This window comes from Lactuca virosa, chromosome 5, assembly GCF_052849685.1.
Source record: "Lactuca virosa cultivar CGN04683 chromosome 5, Lactuca_virosa_CGN04683_v6, whole genome shotgun sequence".
In the NCBI taxonomy this organism is placed as follows: Eukaryota; Viridiplantae; Streptophyta; class Magnoliopsida; order Asterales; family Asteraceae; genus Lactuca; species Lactuca virosa.
The window spans coordinates 312,030,282-312,035,685 of record NC_136430.1 but is presented as its reverse complement, the minus strand read 5'-3'; positions in this window follow the sequence as shown (position 1 = coordinate 312,035,685).

The following is a 5,404-nucleotide window of genomic DNA, read 5'->3' as shown; positions in this document are numbered from 1 at the left end:
AGTTGTTGAACGTAGAAATAGATACCATGCTATTGAAAATTGGAGAAAATGGTGGTGTACGATATATATATATATATATATATATATATATATATATATATATATATATATATATATATATATATATATATATATACACGTCAGAAGTCTCGTATAAAATGGGTTGTTGATGAGGATGAAAATTTCCGGTTCTTCCACTGATATTTCAACAACAATTTCAGGAAAAACATGATCAATGGGCTACTGATCAATGGGGTTTGGAATACAAATGTGGATGAGATAAAAAATGAAGCCTTTAATTTTTTCCAATCAAAATTTCATGATCACTAGCGCTCCCAACCAAAACTAACCAGTGATAAGTTTCGTTTTCTATCCCATGGGGACAGATCATATCTAAAAGCACCAATATCCTGGCCTGAAAGCAGGTCTTCCGTATGGCCGTGTGGGAATAAGTAAGCCCCTGGACCGGATGGATTCTCCTTTAAGTTCTTAAAAAACTACTGGGACTTGGTGAAATAGGATATTTACTCATTTGTGAAATACTTTGAAAGATATGGACGTCTTGCTCGAGGTTGCAATTCTTCTTTCATAACTCTTGTCCCCAAGATTAATGATCCTCTCATGTTGAGTGACTTTTACCCATTAGTTTAATTGGATGTATGTACAAAATCATAGCAAAAATACTTGCCTCTAGACTCAAAGTGGTGATTGGTGCTACTATTGATGAGGTGCAAACAGCTTTTGTAAAGGGGAGGAACATATTAGACGGGCCATTAATTGTTAATGAAATTTGTTCTTGGCGAAAGACAAAACTGCAAAAAATGGTCCCTGTGGTTTCTCATTTTATGTGGTTAAGGTCCAAACCTTTGAAAAGTTGTAGATTTTGTCCTTTTCAACAAGTTTTGTTGTGGTTTTGGTCCCTCTTCCGTTAACTTTAACAGCTTGATTGTTAACTTTTTTATATGACTATTTTACCCTTATGAATCATTTCTGCAACCAAACTACAAAGACCATTTCTACATATCTTCTTTTTTTTATTGAATTATTATATATTAATAAATGTTATTTTTAATATATACTATTTATATATTAATAAATAATATTTTATTAGATTATTAAGTTCTTTTAATTAATTTTTTTTTAATTTCTTTGTTATCGAATATTTTAATTGGATTATTATATATGAATAAATATAAGTTTTAATATATAATATCTATATATTAATAGATATTATTATATTGGATTATTAATTTATTTTAGTTAATATTTTTATTGGAGTAATTCTTTTTTATTAGATTATTATATATTAATATATATTATTTTTAATTTATAATATTTATATCCTAATAAATATTACATTATCATATTATTAATTTCTTTTAGTTAATTTTTTTAATTTCTTTTTTTGGATTAATTCTTTTTTATTGGAATATTACTTTAATTTATTATTTTTATATAATAAATATTATTTTGTTGGATTATTAGTTTAGTAGTTTATTTTTAATTTATACTATTAATTCTTTTTAATTTTATTAGTTCCACCACAAAGTCGCCAGAATACGCGAAAGCGTTTGTAACGTCTGGTTCCTGATATGTATTTTAATAAAGAATTATTCATTTTTACAAAGGGACTCGACGAGTTGGAGGCCCCAAACTCGTCGAGTAGGAATGGGAGATGTTTGGACGCGGGACTTGAAGTCTACTCGACGAGTCGAGAAGCCTCGACTCGACGAGTAGGTTTGCCAGAGTGAAACCCTAATTTTTATGGTTTGCACCCTATTTAAACACTTTATCTGGCCTCCACTACAGCCTCCATCACCTCCAGACCTTAGTCACGAAACCCTAACCATTGTGAGTGTTCTTGAGCCATTGTTGTGTGTTCTTGGTGATTTTGAAGCTTGAAAAGGAAGAGGAAGCTTGGGGGTTCAAGAGGAAGCAAGTAGATCCAGAGTTGGTGCTTCATTTCCAGTTCATTTGAGGTATAAAGTCTATACCTTGACTATTCATTTGCTAGATCTTTTCATGGGGTAGTTTAGGGCTTTTTGGAGCATAATATGGAACCATTCATGGATGAAAGCATGTTTTGGGGTAATAACTCCAGATCCAGAGTCTTTGAGGGACTCCATGGCATAAAGGTGTCAACTTTATGGCCATGGGAGTCCCATGCATCCCATGAACCACTTTTTAGGGATTTTTGAGCTAAATAGTCTCCGGTTACCGGTTGAAAGATACCGAAGGGTAGGGGTGAAATAGTCCCCGGTTATCGGTTGAAAGATACCGAAGGGGAGGCTAACTCTCGGTTACCGGTTGAAAGATATCGAAGGGGAGGCCAGCTCTCGGTTACCGGTTGAAAGATACCGAAGGGGAGGCCAACACCCAATTATACTAGGCAGTTACCGGTTGAAAGATATCGAAGGGGTGTCAAGCTTCCAATTATGCCAGTCAGATACCGATTGAAAGATACCGAGGGATAGGCATTATGTGTTTATGGTATGCGGTATGATGGGGGAACACACTAAGCTTTGTGCTTACGGTTTTCAGTTTTGGTTTCAGGTACTTCCTCTTCGAAGGGAAAGGAGTTGGCATGGTAGCAGCGCATCACACACACGATTTTCCGCATATGAGATTTCTGGGATTTGTACTCTGTGACAACCCGAAATTTCTATCTTGTAAAGTCAATCAATTTAATTAAAAGTCAGACTTGTTTCTATTATATTTTAGCATTGTTAAGAGTCTGTTTGAGAGTTTTAAGCCTAGTACACTCAAGGTTTGTGTGTTAGGATGTGTTAGCTCGGGTTCTTTGAGTTGTAATTGAGCCGGAAACTCCATCAAAAGGGGTTCACGGCCACAACTAGACTCCTCGCCGTGAACAAGTCCCCTATATAAACAAATTTGGCTCATTTTCTACACTTTTCCAAATCCTTCAACCCTAGTCGTGAACATTCCTCATTCTCTCTCAACTTCTTCAACAGTGAACATTACTCAAAGCTACCAAAAAGTGAGTATCTTTTCCATTAACTTGTTGTCCATTTAATCACTTGATTTCATCCATGAAACATGCACCAAATTGCAAGATCATCAAGAGTTCACGACCGTGAACCCTTCATTGGGTCGTGAACCCTTCATAGGATCTTGACATGGCCGTGAACACCTCATAGAATCAAGGTTGGGCCGTGAATACATCATCTGTTCATTGGCCGTGAACCCTCCTAAGGTCGTGAACATCCCTTTGTTTGGCCGTGAACTCCTTTATCATATGTGATTGTAACACTTCATTCCAAGTGTTTCCTAGTCCCTAAGGTTGTTCCCTATCATGATTAGTTGTTATATACACTAATTATATACATATATGTGTCATTATATGCTTAATAGGATCCGTTTGTGCTCGAGACTTCACTTGACACTTAGCATCCTATATCGATCTTACATTCGAATCACTCACTACAGGTGAGTTCATACCCCTAACTTATCTTTTAAATGATTTTAAATGCTTTTATGGGGGGAATACAAGTAGAAAACATTATAGTTATTATATCAATCACATGCGATTTATAACTATGAAACAAGTGGATTTATTATACTTCAAACTGTGTTATCAAACAAACTGCTTCAAATCGTTTTATAAACTCTTTTATATGTTATACTCGTTATCATTTTACAAAACTCTTTTAAACTTATATTGTCCAAATCATGTCTATATGGATATAGTTATATAAATAAGGTTGAAAGGGCTTAGGACTGATAACTCGCTTGATTTCGTGTTCCTTGTTTGGTTGTGGACTTAGGGTATCTGTAACATACACGTTTTGAAATCGTGTTTTGTAAATGTTAAAAGTAAATAATATTATGAAATATTATGTGATATTGAGTATTGAGTTCTAACATATAGTTTTTACTAGAAATGAAGTAAAACTATGTTTAGAATCACTCGGAAAATATTGGAAGTCTTATGAGATTCCAATTAAAAGTCAAATACCGAAATTTAACGAAAATATAAATTTTGAAATAAGTAAAACTTTATTAGTCAAAGTTGTAGATAATTTCATTACAAGCATTTAGGCGAAAACCTCATCGAAATCCAAGTTATAACGAAGAAGTTATGACCAATCAAAGATCTGCGACAAAACCGGCATGGCACCGAATGACGTAAAAAGTGAGTTTTCGATAAACTACTTTTTAGCCTTGGTGATCTAAATGAAAATCGTAGTATTTGTTAAATCGAGAAATTTCATAAAAAGAACGTCCAAATCTGACTTCGTATGAGGAAGTTATGATTTTTCTAAGTTTCGGAATAACAGTAGACAGCTAAAAACTCGAAATAAAGATCGAGTGATTTTTAGCCGACGCACCCTAAACGAGAATCGAAGGTCTCGTCAATAGTAGTACAACGGTAAAAAGACAGACGAAAACGGACGTCGGATGAAGAAGTTATGAATTTTTAACGGATTTTCCTGTCCCGGTCTGTTAAAAATAATAATATTAAAAATAAAGTCAAAATTAGCTGACGGAGTCTAAACGAACGTTGTAGAGCATAACTTCACCTACGCGTGCATTTAAAGAACGTCGAAAACGGAGCCTGTATGCGAAAGTTATGGATTTTAGAAGTTTGGGACACAAAAACCGAGAAAATCACCAAAACCGTGGAATTACGCATGGCTCAGCTTCGGCCACGTCACCCTCGCTCGCAGCATGTCGCGTGTCCGAATTGGTGAGTCATCCGAGGCCAGCTGTCCGACCCGTGTCGCACTGAAGGCTCGGTCCAGTAAGAAAGCCGACGCGTGCCTTCCCCGTGTCTCGCCCTCGCATCGCCACCTACCCCCCCCCCCCCTCGCATGCGAGGCACGTGCCTGCTTCTCCTTGCTTCGGATCCGAGGCTCGCACCTATATAAAGGGTGCGAGACCGCCCGGGTAATTTTGGAAAATTCTCACTTTTTACACCTTAAGCCATATTTTAAGCCACTTTTAATCCCCCGAAGCCCCGGGATCATTCCCAACAACCGAAACACGTCCCGAAGTGCCCGAAGAGCCCGAGAAATTTATCTTTTCGGTTTGAAGCTCAACCCTCGCAGGGCCTGGTTTTCAATAACGGTCCCGGTTTTTAACGAAGAAAGTTATTTATTATAACGAAGTGTTGCACAAATTACTATTTTAACCCCCCGATTAATTCAAAGTGAGTTCAATATATAGGAACAATTGTATGGTATGTGTTATATGTGCTATATGCTTTTCCGTTGTTATTATTTCCGCTATTTATGATAGCAAAACTATACCTTTGGCCATGTGATCAGTGAAAGGACTTAGATTCATGGTGGTACTGGTATGTAGCCTTTGGCCATGTAGAGCATGTCTCGTAAGAGAATGACTTCTATTCTATGGCATTGGCAGAAGGTTAGACAGGGCTGAA